Source organism: Aythya marila (genome assembly GCF_965140915.1).
Source record: "Aythya marila genome assembly, chromosome: 13".
NCBI lineage: Eukaryota > Metazoa > Chordata > Aves > Anseriformes > Anatidae > Aythya > Aythya marila.
Window position 1 is genome coordinate 18,077,941 of NC_139054.1, and position 19,619 is coordinate 18,097,559.

Consider the following 19,619-nt stretch of genomic DNA (forward strand, 5'->3'; position numbering starts at 1 on the left):
TTCTTCCCTGGGGGTGCCAGTCCCTGCTGCAAGCAGCAGACTGTACCAGCTGGTCCTTGTTCTGACCCAGTGTGGGTCAGAGGCTCTGGGTGGCTCCCACACAGAAGATGCTTCCTTACCCACTGGCAGGATACATCATCACTAAGATCCATGAAAGACTACAGGAAGTGAAAAATAGTTGGAACAAATTGCAAATATATTCTCCTACCCACTGACCATTTATGAGAAAGATTTGGAAAACAGGCTAATGGGTCTGTTTTAGTTGGGAAAAAAAAAATATCTCTACCAAGTTTGTTTGCCTAACCCTTCCTTAACAGGGAGAGGTTAAATCAAGAAATATCAAGTCTGCATAAAGCAGATGTGCCTTTGGGCATCTTGCACAATCCAGGCTCGTTCATTAGCAATGACCTGACAATAAGGAAAACAATGAGATTTGAAACAAATTACAACAAAGTGAGAGCAATAACGGGCTGCCCTAAAATTCGTATGGCCCATGCAAAGCAAAAACCACACGGTAGTTCAGTTCAGCCTCGACGCAAGGAAGTGATGCACTTTGTGCTTTTCTAAGAATTATTACGTCTAACGCCCACATTGCATATTCTGCAGTTGCCAGAAAATTTTAGCCCCCTGCGAGGTGCTGTCTTTAATAGGAACACATTCCTGATACCAAATTTAGTTACTGCCTGTTTTTTTAGTTTTGCTTTTTTCACATCCTGCCCCGCTCCATATGGGCCGGGGGAGGACAGTGCCGGACATCTGCTCGGGACTGACGGGCGCATGGCGTGCGCTCTCTTCTTCTACGCGTTGTTAGGACGCGGCTGTGCGTCTTCCCGAAAGTTAGTTATTTGGTGCTCGCCCTGCTTGGAAGAAGCCTCAGACTGCAGCCCGCGCATAAGCATCTGGCCAGCTGCTGCATGAATCACAGGGATATTTGTGGCCTCTGGCTTTGCGAACCGCACTGGGAGCAAGCCGAGCTGCTCTCCTCAGCGCTGCGCCTGAAACCCTCCTCTAGCACCGAGTGAGTCCCCGTGGGGTCCCCCCGCTCTGCGAGGCGCCCGGGGACCCTCAGCACCCTCGGGAGAGGCGGCAGACCCTCGCTGCTGGCCCGGCCCGAGGCAGCCGGGCTGGGGAGGGGGACCCGGGGGGACCGAGCCTGCGGACAAAGGCGGGGAGGCGGCGCGGCGCTGAGCCGGGGCCGGCCCGAATGGCGTTGGCTTCACCAACCGCCCCCCGGCCTCGGGCTGCGGGGGGGACACCTCGAGCCTGAGGCGCCCCCGGCCCCGCCATCGCCCTCGACCCCGGCCCCGCGCCGCCCCTTTCTCGGCGGCGTCGCGTCAGCGGAGGCGGCGGAGCATTGGCGGCGGAGCGGGGGCTCGCTCCTCCTCCTGCCGCTCTCCCCCCGCCGTCCCTTCCCCTCCATCCCCCCCCTCGCCGGCTCTCAGCCATTTTAGCAGCGGCCGGGGCGAGGCGGGCGGCGTGAGGCGAGGCGAGGCGAGGCGAGGCGGGCTGAGGTGAGTGCTCGCGGCGGCCCCGGGGCCGCTCCTCGCCCCGCGGGGCTGAGGCGGGCGGCGCCGGGGGGGCTCCGGGAGCCGGCTCCGGGGCTGGCCCCGCACGGCGGGGGTGGGAGCGCGGCCCCGGGCGGAGGCAGCCGGGGCCGAGGCTTCTCCCGGAGCCCCCCGGAGCCCCCCCCCGGCCGGTGCCGGGCTGGGGACGCGGCCCGCGGGCGCTGTGAGGCGGTGCCCGGCCCTGGCGCGGCCTGGCGGCGCCGGCACGGAGCCGGGTGCCCGGGGGGCGGCGGGTTGGGGTTTGGTTGTGCGGGGAGGATGCTCGGGGCTTGCAGATGGAGGCCACCGGGAAGCGTTTTGTAAATCGGGGCTTGTTTCCGTCGAAAGTGAACCGACCGCGCTGCTCCCCCAGGGGTTGCGAAAGGGGGCCGGCGGGTTGATGGTATCTGTCCTTGCCTCGTCGTTATTTTCCTTTTGGGCTGTTACTGCTTGAAAATACAGACACGGCGTGCTTTGCCGTTTAGCATGAAAGGAAAATCTGCGTGCCTTGCCGATTCTGAGTGCAAAAAGATCGCAAATCAGGCTACGAATAGCAGTTGGAAACACACCATCTTTCTATTTTGGAGTTGTACGTTTTGAGTCATTGGGATTTGTCATCTCTGACTAACCGCGGTGATGGGACCATGGATGTTTCTTCCCGCTTTGTGAAAATCTTAACTTTTAAACATTACATATTTAAATATTTTTTCTCCCAAATGAGAGACAAAATTCAGTGTTCCCCAGTTCCAGGAAAAAAAAATGTTTTTCTTCTGTTTTTCATGCTTGGATACAAAATTTGTGTTTAACACAGTTCCATGGAAACCTTAAATATTTCCATGTAGAAGTTATTTTAGTAAATATTTATGTATTTTTAATTTCCTGCCCATGTATTTGTATTTGCAAAATAACCCTGCATTGTTGTCTTAAACTACACAGTCATATAAAACTTAAAACAGGCATGACAAATTTCCTTCCCCTGCACTGCCCAAGAAAAGCCTGTGATAAGGTTTACACGATATGGTAATAACTGAGGGATTTGCATCTCATGCAAACTTTACTGACCCCTTATCTTTAACGCTATCGGTAACATACGCTGTGCTAGCAAGCGGCAGCGTCGCCTGTTGTCTGCTGGCCCAATAATCCAATGTTTATCAACAGCTATAAATTTTCAGCACAATAAACTCCCAGTGTTCTGTGGATGACACCTTCTAACAAGGAGGTTATGCTCCAGCCCTTTTATAAAGCTAGGAAGCAACTCTTTAACAAGTTGCTAAGGCGAGGCGTTAGGTACAGATATATTCCAAGAGATAGCAAGATACCCATCTAGTAAAACAAATGCACCCTATTATGCTGTTTTAAACAAAGTTAATTCCCAAGTGAAATATTTAAATGGTAGTCAGAGCCTAAGCCAAATAAACATGCATAATCTATTAAAGTTAATCATTAATAAAAAGGTAGTTAACGTGACAAGTGGTTGAGTGCCTGTTTGTAAGAAAAATATTTTTCATAAGAAATGTCTTATGCTAAAAAGAATTGGAGTTAATTATTAAGAGAAGTCTTCATTGTGTAGGCCTGTGGTCACCATGCTTCAGGACATTTATATTTTCAGGAGAAAGGGAAGCTTCACAGAAGGAAGAAGGCAATTTTCTGAGAAACAAAACTTACAGTTTTGTTCCGGTGTTTGTACGTTGGATTGTTATTTAGCTCGTGCAGTCTCTTCCAAAGAACACCTGTTTTGTGGAAGGTAAATCTCAAAATCTGGCCACACTACTATAATTTTCCTTTATTCCACAGCAGCTAGAGAGCAACTGTGTTGTGCTTGGCTTTGTTTCAAAGCTGCTGTGCCTCCTCGTCCCCCTGTAACTGGGATCACTCTGACACCTCTCCATCCCAGAGGTGCTCAGGGGAGTAGGCGAGTTGTACAGCAGGTCCAAAGGGGAAATTCAAGAGCGACTATTTCTCCTTGGGAAGTGGAATAGGTGGCTAGGAATTAGTAATTATTTGCTATTGTTTGTCCTTGTTTTTCAGTTGAGGGGGAAAAAGAATTTAGGATTGTCCATAATCCACAGGCACTAATGACTGCATGCTTCCTCAGAATCTCGAACTTCGTAGGCAGGCACATAAAAATGAAAGCTGAACACGGCACTAATGACTTCTGTGGCCGCGCGCTCACAGAGTAGCTTGTGTCATGATGAAAGTAAAACATACACTTGAAGTGGTGTGACGGGTTCCTTCCTTCTGCTTCTGTAATGATACGTGGCTCACGTGAAGTCTGAAAGTGCCAAGGCCCTTCCCCACAGATTGCTGTTTGTGTTCTGAGGGTTGGCTGGGAGAGCCTTGTCAGAGTCCTGGATCTGCTGGAACTGTGAGAAGTTTTCACAGGTTTTATGTGAATCTGAGCTAAAAGCCCCTGTACAGAGCGAGGCTCACGTTTGCAAAGAGGAAGCCTGACTAGTTGCCAGAACTGCTTGGGAGGTGCGGTTTCAGTTTTCTTCTTCACAATAGATACTTGCTGTGATCTGCATCGAGCCACTCAGCTGAGATCAACAAAAATAATTGGAGAGAACTTAAATAAACTACAGTAGGTTTCCTTTCCCTGCTGCTCCTTACAGCTATCAGCTTCTACCTCGTACTTCATATGAAGCATACTTGTATTCGAGATACTGCTTTCATCGAGTGCCAGCTGCACATAACATTATTTACCTGACCAAGTGCATGATCCAGGGGTTAGGAATGAGAGGTGGGGGCCCAGCTCCCTGCTGTTGGCCTAGATAGGGAGCCCTTGGACTCTTCAGGTTACTGGGCTGCTTCTGACGCGTGCTGCCGTAGCTCACAGTAGCTTTGGAGCCAAGACTAATCTTGGTGCCGGCTTGAACTTGATCTTCTGCAAAGGTTGGGCTTGATGAGCAGTGTGTGAGGCAGGCGTGGCGGTACAATCTGCCAGGGAGTTACTTTACCTTTTCAGATGACCCTAGTGGTGGCAGAGAGCTCAGAAGGCATGTGGAGCCATTTGGCAATATGGAGATAAATTGCACAGGCGTTCTTCAGAAATAGAGGAGCAGAAGTAAAGAAAGGTGATAGTGGGCATGGAGTTAAGGGGGGAGATATTTTCTGCTAGCCAACATGTTGCCAGAATTTTGATTTATTTAATGAATTATTTTTCAAGTTTTTGTATGCAAGTTGCTTATTGGAAGTGAGGGCAGTGCTAATGCTATGGCATCAAAAAGTTAGCATGCGTTGTGTTTGGTTTGCTCTTAGGTTAATAGCTGTGTAATGTGGACATGGGAAATTGCTTCCCTCTTTGCTCTGGACAGAGCTAAGCCTCAGACCTTCTTGATTGAAATCAAGAAGTACTTTTCACCTCAGTAAAGCGTTTTGTAAGGAATCCTAGATAGTGATAAAACAATTAAAATTTTGCATGTTTTTGCTTTGTAGTACAGTTGATGTCAGATCATTGGATATTGTGCAGCTGGGAGATCACTCGGCTTCCAGGTGAGATAACTTCATCTCCAAGGTGGAGATAAAGTGATCCACCAGTTATCACAGATTTAAAAGTCTCCAAGCTGGATCATTTTAAATTCAAGGCTCTTAAATCTATTATACCTGAATATGACAGTTGTTCGGTGTGGAGGAAACCAGTGACCTAGGATTTCCTCTGGCGTATGTTGATGTGATTGTTGATGCCTTTGAGTACATCACTGTTGCATCAGCTGAGCATCTTTTTTTCTAAAAGCATACTTTCTAAAAGTAACTTGCTTGTTAGGCAACAGATTTTTTTTTTTTTTTTAATTTGTATTATAAATTCACTGGTGTGTCAGAAACAGTGTTAAAAATCAGAGCATGTACATCTCCTTTACTGTGTGATGATGCCGTACCTTGTCTAATTATTTTTGCTTGTTACTTTTGTTAGTGTGGGGTGGGAAATGCTCTTATTTTCATGCCCTGATCATCAGGAATGTTAACAGCATAGATGCATTATGGCAGTTAAAATATTAATGTACATACCAATGGAAAAAAAAAAAAACAACTAACTTTTCTTGAAAACCTTTGAAATTAGAAACAAGTTGACAGGCCAAGGACAAGATTAAAATAGCACATTGCATTCCAACACTTGCACTCTTAAAACTTTTACTAATTAAAGATATATTATTTTAGTAACTCTGAAGTGGTCTGGTTTAGTACTACTTATTATAGAAAACAAGACTGCAAGTGAGTAAGATGCTTCACGGAGATGCTTGTGTTCAGAAGATTTCTATAAAAATGTACGTTTATGATAAATGTACAATTTATTTTTAAAATAGCTGCTAATGACACATTTAGCATCTAGTATATTTGCTTCTAGTATAAGCATGGTCAACATGTTAAAAAATAAAAAATCTTAATGTCCAGCTAATGGTTATGTTTTGCAGAATGACTTGTTAGATCTGAGCAGCAGATCTATTTATTTTTAAAGATATGTTATGATAATGTGCAACCCATTTTAAGGTGAAAACAGTATTAGTACAGTGCACTCTGTCCTTGTTCTACTTAGCTAGGTGCCTTACCTAACTGTGTAGCATTCTAAATTTAAGTAACACTTCTTAATAAATGTGACTTTCGTTGTAGGAGACACACAAGAGTAGATCTGTTCTGCAGGAAGTGATGGTTACGGTTTCTTTTGAACCAGTGCTCACAGTGAGCAAGACATGCCTCTGAACTGTGTTACTCTGTGTGTGTAATTGTTCAGTTTCAGCTGTACTTACTGCAGTTAGATGTCTAGTTTAGAGAATTATTGTTTAAAGTTTCACAGCAAATGCACAGAGAAGTAATTTGAGTAGCACAGTCATCTCTTTAACGAAGGTTCTTACCTGAATGCTGCTCTTCCACAGCAGCCCACAGGCGTGCCACGTGTGCAAGGCTCCTCGTGCGCAGCGCTGCACCCTGCTGTGCGGTGTCGTGGCTCTGGGCTGCGAGCTGGGGTTATTGGGGACTGCGCCTCTGCAGCTGCTGCCTCCATGGAGCCAGCCTGTGGTACAGGGTAAAAGCTCCATTAGCAGCTGCAGTATACCTTTATGCTTGGTAATAACTAGCATGGTAATTATGATAGACGTTTAACGCTTACGCAGTTCTGCTTTTCAAGAAGAATTCAAGCCCTTCCAATCGTCTTTGGAAAACTGGTGGGAAGTTGGCCACTGTACCTAGGTAAGCTGGAGACTCAGCAGTTCTCCAAGGAGACTCCGAAGTTCTTGAATTCATTCTCAGAAGATTGCTTAGAAAATGACAGTGAGCATTGTTTGGGTGGGCAGCTTCATGAGAACAGATTTTTGCCAGCGAAGTTCTCCTCGTTTCTGCTAGCTGAGGTAAGCTGTACTGAGCTTGGTGTGTGTGGCAGGTTACACCATTCCCCGTGCTGGCTGCACAGCTCTGTCTGGCACAGCTTTAGGTATATCTCCCTGTTCCTGAGGATCCTAGTGCAGAACGAATGGCATGCCAGAATCCGAAACAGGCACTCGAGTTCTTAAAACAACAAGACACTTCAATATAATAAGATTCTTCTGAACTACTTGTAATGCCAGGCATAGATAATCTAGGCATAGCAGCCTGTGTGACAAGGAGCCAGAGAACCTACAGATCCCTTTAATCACTCCTTTAATACTGTTTTTCTATCAAGCAAATTATTTACTTTCTCAGCAGAAGGAATAGAACATTCTGGGGGACAAGTGGTCTCTCAGTGATGTCCCCTGTGGCACTTCTTAATTTGCAGGCTTTAATTGAGCTTGTGTTGAGAACACTGTGAACAAGAGCTGACTGAAGAGAGAAACTTGACTTCAGGGTTTCTTGTTGAAGCCTTCCTCCATTAACCTTGAGGCTTTTTAATTTTGAAATGGAAAGCTATTAGTAGAGCAGTGGGGAGTGGAGGAAAGGTGTGTTATCGGATGCTCTCTCAAAGAGATGGCCCAAGGTGTGGCTTTTTCCTCTCACTTTGATGCTAACAATCAACTTCTGAGGGAGTCTGGGCGTCTTCTAGATTCTTGCAAGATGTTTCTTGATCGCCTTTCCTTATGAACCTTATAAACAGCCTGAGAAAACTTGCTTAACTTTCTGTTGGCACTCAGGGAGACCTCCTTCCCAAACGTTTGGGATGGTCAGAGGGGTGTCCATGTGAGCCCATGGTGACACGTGGGCACTGCCACTGATGGGGATAGCTTCAAGCTCTTCTGCATTCCTAGGAAGGTCAGCAAGCTGGCAGCAAAGAGCTGGCTGGGGAGCTGGGTTAGGGTCTCCTGTTTGATTCTTGCAGAAGAAACTTGACAGAGTCACCTTGATGCAGAAGTTGCCTAGTCTCAGACTGGACTAAAGCTCCGTGATGTAGCAAGGGCAGTTTCCAGCTGGGCCGAAAAGCATTCAGGTTGATAAAATGTTCGAACCTGGTTTGTGAGATTGCTTCTGGGAGCTCTGCTGCAGTCTGCCAGCTTGGATGTCAGTTGCTTGCAGGAGCTCTTCAAGTAAGACACTCGGTGATGCTGAGCACCCCAAAAACCCTCATTTCCATATGGAAATTTTTCAAAGCTTAAACAACGCAACTCAAAACAAATGCCAAGCCTGCATGAGCTGCTGCTTAGCTCTTAATATACTTTCCCTGTTCCCTAATAGTTGCATGCACAGCCATATCTCTGCCATCAAACCCTTTGCAGCGGGGTGGTATCCCCTGTATACCTTCTACATTGTCAGAGAGTCATCCATAAAATAATCGAGTAACTGTCCTGCTTGGTAACTGACCCTTACGCCTTCCTAAGAGCATTGTTTGCACAGATTCAGCTCACAAAAGTAGACAAATATTAGGACAAAGATATTAATAAATAATAATATTAAGTATGTAATAGTGCAAGGAGAAATTTTTTCAGTGTTGGTAGTTGTTAGAAGCATTTTTTTTCTATTTCCCAATTCAGTCTCTTGGAAAAGAACGTAGGAGGCACTGCAGAAAACAAACAAATGGTTTCTGCAGAGCACATGTGTGCCCCAAGGCACTTCTGTGGCAGTCAGAAAATCTTTATGCGTCACATAAGAACAGCACTAACACCTGTGTTTGGCTTTCTTTAAGAGTCTGCTAGTGCAGGTAAGTTTTTCTCACCATCCCACATTAGCAGAAACGTTTTTACAGATAGAACCAGGGGCACATGGATACATCCACAGCTTCTCCAGCTTCTGGCTGTGGATGACTGCACGGCTGGGCTCTGGTGCTGAGCCTGCAGGAGGGAGCCCTTCATCAGGTCGTGTGCCTGCTGTCAGAGCGCTATCAGGCCGCAGCATCAAGGGGACACGCCTGTTGATTCCTGCCCCAGTTTTTTTTCTATTAGCTACTCTGCTGGAGCAAATGAACAGTGCTTGGTTCAGCGTAATGTGTACTGATGAGCTTGAAAGTAAAACCAACGTCTCACTGGTCTTCTGAAGTGAAAGCTAACGGTGTGCAAGCTTCTGACAGCTGAGCAACTCGTTGCTCGTTTTATATCCAGCTTACTTGGGTCAATAGCAAGCCTCCTATAAGGCAGTATTTGCTAAAATACAGAATCTCCTAAAATAAAAGATCATTTATTTCTGTGTTTCTGTAATGATTGCTTATCTGGCCACAAGTCTGATTTGATGTTTTAAGTAGGTTACTATTTTATAAATCACATTATGTGCATTTCTGTACACTAGGAGCCACCCGTACTAACTGAACCAGGAAACCTACTGAGAAAGGCGTACAGAGACGCACTGGATTGCAGATAAGGAGCATTCATCTGCTAAGGCCCTGCACTGGCAGTTTCTCATGCTCGGTGAATACACAGAGGCCTCACTGTCTGGTTAGGCCACAGAAACACGCAGGTACTACAAAGCACTGTCTAACTTTGCACAGGGTTGCGGTTAACAGTGCTATACCTGTGTGTGGCAGGTGGTACAGAAATCTGCAGGGGTCTTTCCGAGTGTAACTGAGCGCTGCCATCAGTGTGCTGTGGGGCTTGTAGGGCTGAGCGAGGCCAGAGGTAAGGGTACAAGGAGGAGGTGCTGTGGTAATTGCCAGTAAGAGCATGCAAGTGTCTTGCTGCAAAATCCAGTGAATCAATGGGGGTGCTCACATTTAAGGAAACGTTTCACATTGCCCAAGCAATGTCAGGCACTTTGTTGTCTCCTCTCTAGTAGTTACATGTGCAGTATTTTGTCGAAAAGATCCTGCTAACCTAAGTACATGGCAGATAGAACACACAGTGAGTCATTTTCAGCATGTTTCCTCTTGGAAGCGAGAGGAGCTGAGCAGCCCATGAAATGTCACTACTGCAAGTATGCTGGGTAGGTTTGAGCAGTTAGAAACTGTCCATCTCACTGCACACTGAAAGTTGATTCAAGTATTGGTTAACAGCAAATCCCCTCAAATTTATGAATGAGGGCATTCTTTTCATAGCTTAATCTCTCAACTCAGCTGCTCCCTGTTTCCTGCACCGTATGACTGCTTTGGATTAGGAAAATTACTAACTTCCGACCTTCAATAAATAACAAATTATGCATATTTTGGAGTATACAAAATTAGTCTGTAATTAATTTTCAGTAAGACATTTCTGTGCTTGCAAGTGGTTGTTGGTGGTTTTGTTTTGTTCTCTCTTTTTTTTTTGTGGGGGTGTTTTTTGGGGGGGAGGGTGAGGGTTGCTTTTAATATAAATTAAAGTAGGTTAGTTATCACCCTACAGCATCTGGTTGCTTTTTTCTAATGCTGTACTACCACAAGCATGGTACGCTTGCAAGAGCTGCAGCCGGCACTCCCTCTGGATCCTGGTGCAAGGGGATGGGACAGAATGGGACAGCAAAAAGTAGGTAGAGGCTGCTTTAGCTCCATTTTATGCTTGTTTAAGATGCTACAAAACTATGGTGTAAAGGTGCAAGTGATCCTGTGTCAGCTGAGCTAAACCAACGTTGCCACTTCCTCCCTTGCACTCACGCTTGTCTGACTGGATAGGGAGCTGCTTCGGGTACCTGGCTTGACTTGAAAGCTTCATGTAAGTGCCTTGCTGCAGAATGTGCAGCCCAAGGGAACAGTCTGTGCGATCACAGCAGTCCAGAGTTGGACTGAGTTAGCTGCCATGAACCCAAACCTAAAGACTCTGATAGGGAACCAGCAGGATTTTTGCACTGCTGTCACTTCTCTGTTTGAGTTTCCATTATGCTGAAGTCATGTTATTGTGAATCCAAGAAAATCATTTGCCCTAGTTGCATATAACTCAAAATGTGTTTTAAGTACTATTTATGGCATTAAAATCTTCAATCCCTTTTATATTCTTAATGTGACACATTTTTCACAGTAAAAACTTGTATCTTCAAAGAAGAAGAATTGCAATACTATACAGGCTAAGTGTAGTTTTACAGCATTAGTTTCCGTAGCTTTGAATGTTACATTCAGAAGAGTTGAGACAAAAATCTGCTGCTACTGGTAATGCCAAATAACAGCAAAGCAATGTAACGGGGTGGGGGGGGAGCAAGAGATCCTGGTTTGCGGTGCCTGTGGTCCTCTAGTAGGAAGTGAGGATGGAGCAGTCTGTCCGGCCCAGTAGCCCATTAATTTCTCATTTTGCACGTTACTGTACATGAAGGCAGCTGCACGTACAACTGATTCATACTGCGTATTTACACAGTATAGTTTAATACTGAATTTAAGATGCTTGTTTTTGTGCCTTTGTTAGCTTGGTATGTGTTTAATTTTCATTATGAAAATAGATTCTCCCTTTATTTCATAAGCATGCAAATGGTTTTGCATTTTTACAAGCTCTACCATGTTTAAATAATATGGTCAAAACTACTTTCATTATGAAGGGTATCTATATGGGGAAGAGAGGAAGGAAGAAGGGGAAACTAAGCTTGCTATTCATAATAAAACTCAGGGTCAAACTGGTGAAACTGGGATAGGAGCAAGGTTATGCCTTAGAAAACCGTGAAAAGCATCCTGCTCGGCTGAGTATACTACTGGACATTGTGGGGTTGTCAGTACTCAGTCTGTCTGTGGTTATACATTCCCCTTGCTCTGGTTCATGTAAAAGAAGCTGCATAGGCATTTCAGTATTTCACTGAAGCTCGGTCTTTTGAGTATGTTTTTCTTACAAGCCTTTCAAGAACAATACCTTACAGTCATGTAAAACTGGACTGAAAAAAAGAGCATGCTAGACAGTCCGGGAATTTTAGTCTAGTGTAAATTAAGACAAAAACTTGTTCTATCAGTGGGCTGGTCATGTTGTTTGATTGCTCATAGATGGTTTGATGAATGGTAGTCACGTATGCAGAAGGGTCAGTGATGCATGGAAACAAGCATAAGGTTCCTTTCAGGTCACACCACCCAATAAAAACGACCAGGCGGTGAGCAGTCTTACCATCTCTCTCCCCCCGTCTGACACTGTAAAGATGTAGCAGTTATTCAGGTACATGTATAACCTACACCCACTGAAACTACTGTTGTGTGGAGAGTAATCCTCATTAAACGTAGTTCATAATTTCTGGAATACGTGCATGATAAAAAGATACTGATATAGCTTGTGTGTATGCTAATACTACTCTATACCCAAAGTGTGAGATTTTAGCACCACCCCAACAGTTTTAATGCTTGCTTTCCTACCTCTCTGAATTAGGGTTTCTGTTGGAGACATTGGATGCAGATGTAAAGGGGGGGGAGTGTTTCTGGTGGCTCTTTCTCTAAGGTAATTCTTCTGTGAGACTGTTCCTCAGACAGATAAAGCAGTCAATACATTCATTACACATTACCTATTAGTTTATAAGTTTACCTTCCTGATAAAAAGCTGAACATGAAAAATATTTCTGTAACTTGGATAGTATTCTGTAGATTTAACTTTATAAGTTCATGAAAAGTAAACTTTGAATACCAGGCTACCAAAGCTTTAAAGTTGATGCTATTAAAAGCAGTGCAACATCATAATGCTGGTTTCAACCAAGAGTAAATTTGGAAACTTTTTGTCAGGAAGAGTGTTTGGCAGCATGTTACATGTTTGAAATATCTGAAGGCACTCGGAATTTAGGTGAAAATACAGCACTCCAGACTGGTAATGTAAGGAGTTCCTAGTGGTATCCCCTGATTTAACATGCAGGATCAGTCTGCTCGTGTTCTTAACAGCAAGTAGGATTTTGCAGTTGTGTAAGTGATAGCACCAACAACAGCCAACAAAGCTTGCATCACCAATCCAGAAAAATGTTGGATCAAATGGTCTGTTTAGATATGTTTATAACCAAAGAGATGCCTAGAATTTTCACTATTTACTATTTTTCTTTTTTAGATTTTTGTGAACTTATCAGCCTTCTCACCTAGAAACATTTGAGTTGCAATCGCATTAAAGGTAAAGACTGACTTGTTTTTTGGGTACTAGTGAGCAATCAGATTGATGATAACTGGGGAATGGGCACTTAAATAATCCTTACCAAAATCCTGCAACAGTGAACTTTGTCCTAGCATCACTATTATGATCAGTCCGAGTAGTGATAGACTTGGAGTGAGGCCTCTGTTTCTAAGTTGATGGAAAGATTTTCTAACAAAATGAGCTTTTTGAGTATCACTGCATTTGTTAGCAAATAAAATTCTGGTTTTTGTTGCTAACCATAATTTGCTATTGTGATTATTCTGTCCCTTTTTCAGAGCAAAAACATTCCTATAAGTAAGCTGAAGAAATGGTTAACAATGTCAGTTTATTCCTCTCCCTTCCTTCAAAAATCAAGTCTAAGACTGGTTTACCGTCGGATTGATTTAGTGCTGTACAGTTTATTGCTTTTGCAATTGCTACTGTGACTCGTGCTTCATTCTTACTAAAACGATCCAGTTCTCTAAATGTCAAGCCATGCCATCAAGTTTAGAGATGTAGCTGTGTGGTCTGTGCAAGCAGTCACTCCGATTTTTGTTGCCTGAGCTAGCAGGGTTCGAACAAGCCCTTTCAGGAAGCTCTGCAGACGCCCTGTGCTCCCAGGTGGTGCCGCAGGGTAGGACCTGGCAGCGGAGGCAGAACCAGGTGGTAACAGGGCTACACGCCGTGCTGGCAGAGCTGCCCTGCTCTGCTGTCTCTGCTTTGAGCACATGAGAATGACCCAATCCTGTAAACACGTCCTCTGCTGTTTTGCAGAAGCTCCTTGAATATTTTGGACTAAGAATATCAAAAGCTGTCTGCCTCTGAAATTGTACATGTTACACAAGCATGTTGGTGTCTGTGAATAAAAAGTGCCAACGCACTTCTATAAATGTGACTGGCATGTGTGCGGTACACTTTTTTTAAAAAGCAAAAAACAAAATAAAAACCCCACGTTGTTTCAGAGGTCTTTTTTTCTCCTCTTTTTTTCTTCTTTTTTTAACCTTTCTTTCTGTAAGAATTGTGCTAGTCTCCATGTTAATCTCCTGTCTTGGTGTGAACAGTTGTTTGAAGTCTTTCTGCATTTTCTTCCCCATGCTGGTGGCATTACAGCACTCAGGAGATTGAGCAAAATAATATTCAAATCTGTTAAATCTAAAAACTTTAACCTCCACATACTGTGTAAGAGAAAATGTGCTGAAATGTTTTTGTTCATCTTTCTTCCTCTTTGAAGTGTAGCTAAACTCAAAGAACTGTTCCAGTACAGTAAGTCAGTAACACTGTCTCCTCTGGTAGAAAATGCCATGACCAGTGTTACTTCCCTTGCTGCCGGGTAAAACCCCAACTTCCCTGACTAAATTGGTACACGCTGCATGAATCGATACGCTGCATTTATTATCTGTGTACAGCTCATCAATGGACTATACCCCCAGATCGTCTGAATAAAAATTAATGCCTGAATTGCCAAATAATGTTATTAAAATAGCTGTACCCTAAAGATCTCCATGTATCACTAAGCACAACATGAAAGTAGCAAAAAGCAAGTTCACTAACAAAACATCTAGAGTAAAGTGAGTAAAAAGTTGCAGTTTAAAGCCTTGTCTTAGGTGAACCTTTATCTGTGAATTCCAGCTGTGTACCTAGAGATGACAGGTATCTAGATAAGGTGCGTTTGACTAGATAGCTTATAGGATAGGTTCACTGTGTACCAAGCAGTGGATTATGCTCCAACTTAGCTAAAATTAAGACCAGAGGGAAATTCACTTCCTTAAACAGACAAAACACACTGTTGCTGTTTCCCTGGAAATTACGGTGATTATGCAGAAGATTAAAATACGGTTGCTTCCAATGCACTTAACTTTCATTGACTCTCAAACCATTTTCCTCCACAGCTTAACTAGTTACATGATGACAATAAAAAAGCAGAGATGGCTCACGCTTGAAATCTCGGGGGCATCCATTTCAAATGCCCATGGGTGGGGACTCTTTTCTTAAAATTGTGTTTTTAAGTGCACACCCAGTCATCTGTATACCAGGACATCTGTGTGGAGAACATTTCTCAAAATTGCAAATTAAAAAAGCCTCATTCTTTTTGCTTAGTCACAGCAAAGGGAGGAATTCGCATTAGGATAGTGAACTCCAAAGAGAAAAGTGAAAGTGTATTGCCCAACCCCGGTGCTCCTCTTGTTGACAGACCCACAGAATTTTCAAAACCCCATACAGACATCAGAAAATTCCCTCCCCAACCCGCAGCACACTTTTTTGTAGGCAGAGGCCTACTGATGTAGTAGGAACAGGAACTAACAGGAACATTTACTTCTCTTTTTTTTCATCCCCTCTTTTTTTTTTTTTTTGGTATGCATGTAGTTCATTTTACTACCTAAATTATGATCCCTGTCAGGGAAGAAAGCAAGCTAATGCCACAGATAAAAGACAATGCAGTCTTTGATAGGAAGGATAAATATAAAGTTAGTGGCAGTATTTTTTTGTTGAAATGAAAACTGAAGAGACCCTCTGTTTTTCTGAACTAATACAGAATAGTACGTGTAACTTCAGTCTGGCTTAATTTGCCCACCAGTCACTCCTGGTAAGATATTTAAGAAGAAGAAGAATATAATCTGTCAGGGTAACTGCAGTAAAAGGGAGAAGCTGTTGGAGCACATTGCTGTGTTCAGATCTGAGAGGAGTGCAGGAAGTTATTTTCGCTGGAATCCTTCAATGGAGCATTAAGACGGGATTATGATGGTATCTGCCATTACGCTGCATGCTTGGCTGGCAGACTGGGCTTCTGGTCATGCACTTTAGCATTTTAATGTTTGAGTTGCTCCATTCATAAAAAGGTTATTACAGAGCAATGCTGATACATTTCAGGAAATTTATAAATATAGGAAGTAGTTTTTAACGTCCAGCTCTCCTCTGTTCATGTTACTAAGCTTTGGTCAAACAGATTGATTAGCTGAATCCTATTGAAAAAAGAATGATTTTGTGTTTGCTTTCTCTTTTGTTCTTACATAGTAACGGAGTCATGCTACTGTTTTATTTTGTGTTGGTAAATGCTATTTTACGTTTTAAGTATTTCTGATGTATCATCACAAAAGTATGTACAGTTTCTTCCAGGTCAGGCTGTACAGATGTTTGGTAAGATACCAAACATGAGGTCAGCAAATAAGTGTTTGTATTTAACCTGTGTAGCTATGACAGTATCAATGATTTTTTTATTTTATTTTTTTGGCATGTTGAGTAAAATGTCGTTAACATTTCTTGTCCAGGCCTAATACCATGACTTGGTCGTTCTGAACGTGAATGCTAACACTTCTGGATTCAGTGAAACAGTTGTACCCAAAAAGGATAAATATAAATGCATTGTCTCTAGATAAATATTACAATGCTTTTTTATCCAGGAAGATTATTTGCTGTATTCCTTCATTTTTACTTGCAAAACACAATGCACCAGTTGTCCTAATTGCCTTACATTGTGGAAGGATGTTGTTGAAATAATTACTGTAAGCACAGGGTAACATCTTGAGGGGACATGAGCACGCAGTGTCCATGGATATCTTCCTAATACTGACGATAATTCAAAAATGGATAAAAATGAATGTTTAATAGACCCAGGAAAGCAGTTGGCAACTAGAAGCAAAAGAGTAGTTAGAAATTACAAATGTAACTTATGTATCTGCAGCACCCCCCCCCCCACCACATTATTTCCATCTGACTTTGAAGATTGTAAAGCACCAGGCGTTATTTACATCTAATGTTCCCTGAAAATGCAGGGAAAACTGAGTTCTTAACTTTTCTGTATTAAAAAAAGAATGGCTTTGATTAAATTCTCACTTTGTTGGGAGTGTTGTGATTAGGAAAGCAAAGCAAAATCTAAACTATTCATTGACTGCTGAGTGAGGTGAACTCAGGGCAGAGTTTAAGAAGTTACCAGGAAGAAGTAACTTGTGTGAGTGTTGCTTGTCCCTTCCAATGCGAAGTAAACCAGCTTGACGTGAAATAGCACAGAACAGCATGCCAGTCTTTAGATGTCCGTGTTCCATACAGAAAAAACACAGCGTGAATGTCATCGAGTTCAGTGTGGAGTCTCACTTGTGCTTTTGCATTGTTTTATTTCTCCCTTTTCTAGCTGAAGTGTCTCTCTTCGGCCTGCAGCCAGTATCTTCGATCACATTTTCAAGTCAGAATCACCCTTAAAAAAGTTCCAAACATACACTGGTTATAAAAATTAGCTTTAAGAATTTCCTTGTAGTTACATATTCTGCTAGAGACTGCACAAAAAGTCCATGATATGGACCCATTTTTTTGTAATGCATAAGTCCAGTTTTAATATAAATTGTTTTAGGAGATTCTTGGGGGACCTGGGGTATAGAATTTCTCAAGGACGGTACATTTTTTGCCTTAAGACTCAGGCAAGAAAACTTATGGAAGATGCAGAAAATAGGGCTTCTGTATTTGTAGGTCTCAAACTTATTTGATCTTCTAGACCACATAATTCAACAATTTTAGGAGTCCTCTACCTCTGTACTTCTGCAAAGCAGCTTGCTATTGAGAAAAAAGCAGGAAATGAAAAGATGATAACTTAAATCTCACTAGTTGGATCGTCAGAGCCATTGAAGTCGCAAGTTCTCCATTGCAAAATGTTTTTTTAAAAACAGACTCAGAAGTAGGCAGTCTATACGTTAATCTTCTTCCCTGGTGTAATAACAATTCTTAATCAACTGTTAAAGTAGGCTTTGCTGAACTTGCATGGCCACAATCCTCTGAAATTTGTCCTTGGTCATACTGCTTGCCTTTTCATGTGCTTATGATTAAAAGTTGGGTGAAACACTACAAATGCATAGCTTTGCTGCTGAACCACAAAGAGTAACACTCATAATGCCTGATGAGTTTTATGTTGAGATGTTTAAATCAGGCTGAAATACATCTTTATTTCTGTATGTTTTCCTTCTTAATTTTTGTACCCTGTAGACAGAGTATTTTGTAGCTCTTGGAGGAGTCTTGAGGCAAAATCAGTATTTTTCAGTTGAGTGTTTTCCATCCTCTTCTGAAATACTGTGTATTCAAGCCAGCAAAAATGACCGTGTTCATTTCCTTTAACAAAAATGCCAGTGAGACAAAAGGCTGCCTTTCACTTCCTTTACCACAAAAACTACGTTTTAACAGCTGAGCTTGCTGTTAGTTAAATTGAGTGCTAGCATACACAGACTGGAGTATAAATTGGATCGGCTTGTGACCTTGTCCAGCCAAGGTTTGTGATCAGGTTACAGCACAACCAGCACAGGCTGGTAAGGGAGGAAGTGCTGGAGTGAATGAGCCGAAGGTACTCGCCGTGCGCCTTCTGCACAGAGCTTAATGAGGAAAAGTAACAAGAGGTGGGCCGGGAGGAAATACTTCCCTGGGTCAGTGGGTTCTCGGTGGATAGTTCTCACCTGTGGATTCTTGCCTTGGCCTTCCATGTTTTTTGCCTTTGGGGCACACAAACAGGCCATATCTTCTCACTAAATGTTTGCTTGCCCTTATGCTACCCTTAGAAGAGACAGTTTCACACCAGCCTGCTAGGTAATTAGGAAATACAGGGTAAGAGTGGCTGGTCTGCTTTCTGTTACAGTTGTGCTGGAAGTTGCAGCAACAGATTTATGACATTTGACACTTACAAACTGATTTATTTTCATTTTTCTAATTGACATTAACTGCATATATGTTCTGAGGCCATAAAACAGCAATGATTTACTTTTTTCTTGAAAACAAAAAGGTGATTTTCATTTAGCAACTAAGTAAAATCATTGCATTAACATTTTATCACTCAGCAGTAAGAGACGCAAGACTTCCTAATACTACTTGTGGTTTTGCTGTTTCGTATAGAATCTATATTGAAGAAGGTTCTCCAGACTCCTGTCAGATCTGCTCTATCTGACTTCCCCCCTCCCTCTTTGTTCAGACATAGGTGATACTATTTACACTATAGACACAACAAGAGCTCTTGAAAACTCTTAAGATTTGGAGCCACTACTGCATTTACAGAGCACAGAAGTATTTCTGAAACTTGTAGGCATTACTCTGGAGCTTTTCATTGCCCCTTGACGTACAAAATTGTGTAAGAGGTAAATGTTTAGAAATCTGCCAGTGAGAAAGGAACAAAAATTGAACCTTGCGTACTTTTTTTTTCTACCATGAGTAACTTGCATTGATATTGGCAGTTTGTTTTTATATATAAAAAATAGGATCTAAACACTCAATCATCTCCCTTAGCTTTTATTCTTTCAGTCTTTCTAACCCCAAAAGAGTTGTAATTAGTCACAATATTATTCTAACTCTTACATAGAAATATTCTTTCATTCTTCTGTGTGACAGGTATGAATTTGGAAAATCAAAATTTGTAAAGAGCCTGGTAGTATGTGCTTTTTTGTTTATCATGTTTAAGCTTGCTGCTTCTTTTTGACAACATAGTATTTCTCAGGCTTTCTGTACTTTCCTTTTTAAATACTAAGCTTTGAGTTCCATCCAGTACAGGAACAAATTCAAGACTAGTAGATATTGATTAAATTCCCTTCCAAAACCAGACTTTAATTAATTCCCAATGTATTTATTTTTCCACTTATAAATTATGCATGTGTATTGTGCTTTCCAAAATATTTCAATCTGCCCCAATGCTAGAGAAATGTGAACAGTTGTTACTTATTCATACTGGATTGTTTTGGAAGATTTCAGTACTTCCTGAAAGGAGTCAACC

At 42.6% G+C, this 19,619-nt stretch overlaps 1 protein-coding gene across 8 annotated transcripts in view; it reads left to right on the plus strand.

The window, feature by feature from the left end:
- Nucleotides 1-819: 819 nt before the first annotated feature.
- Nucleotides 820-19,619, plus strand: part of ACSL4 (acyl-CoA synthetase long chain family member 4) — a 36,778-nt gene continuing 17,978 nt past the window's right edge. For 2 of the 8 annotated variants that reach the window (XM_082770931.1, XM_082770933.1), the window contains exons 1-2: nucleotides 1,335-1,511; nucleotides 12,830-12,889. The gene's annotated coding sequence lies outside the window, so the exon portion shown is untranslated. Of the gene's footprint in view, nucleotides 1,019-1,332; nucleotides 1,512-12,829; nucleotides 12,890-19,619 lie in introns of those variants that run through there. The other 6 variants (XM_082770934.1, XM_082770936.1, XM_082770930.1 and 3 more) reach the window with 5 other exon arrangements.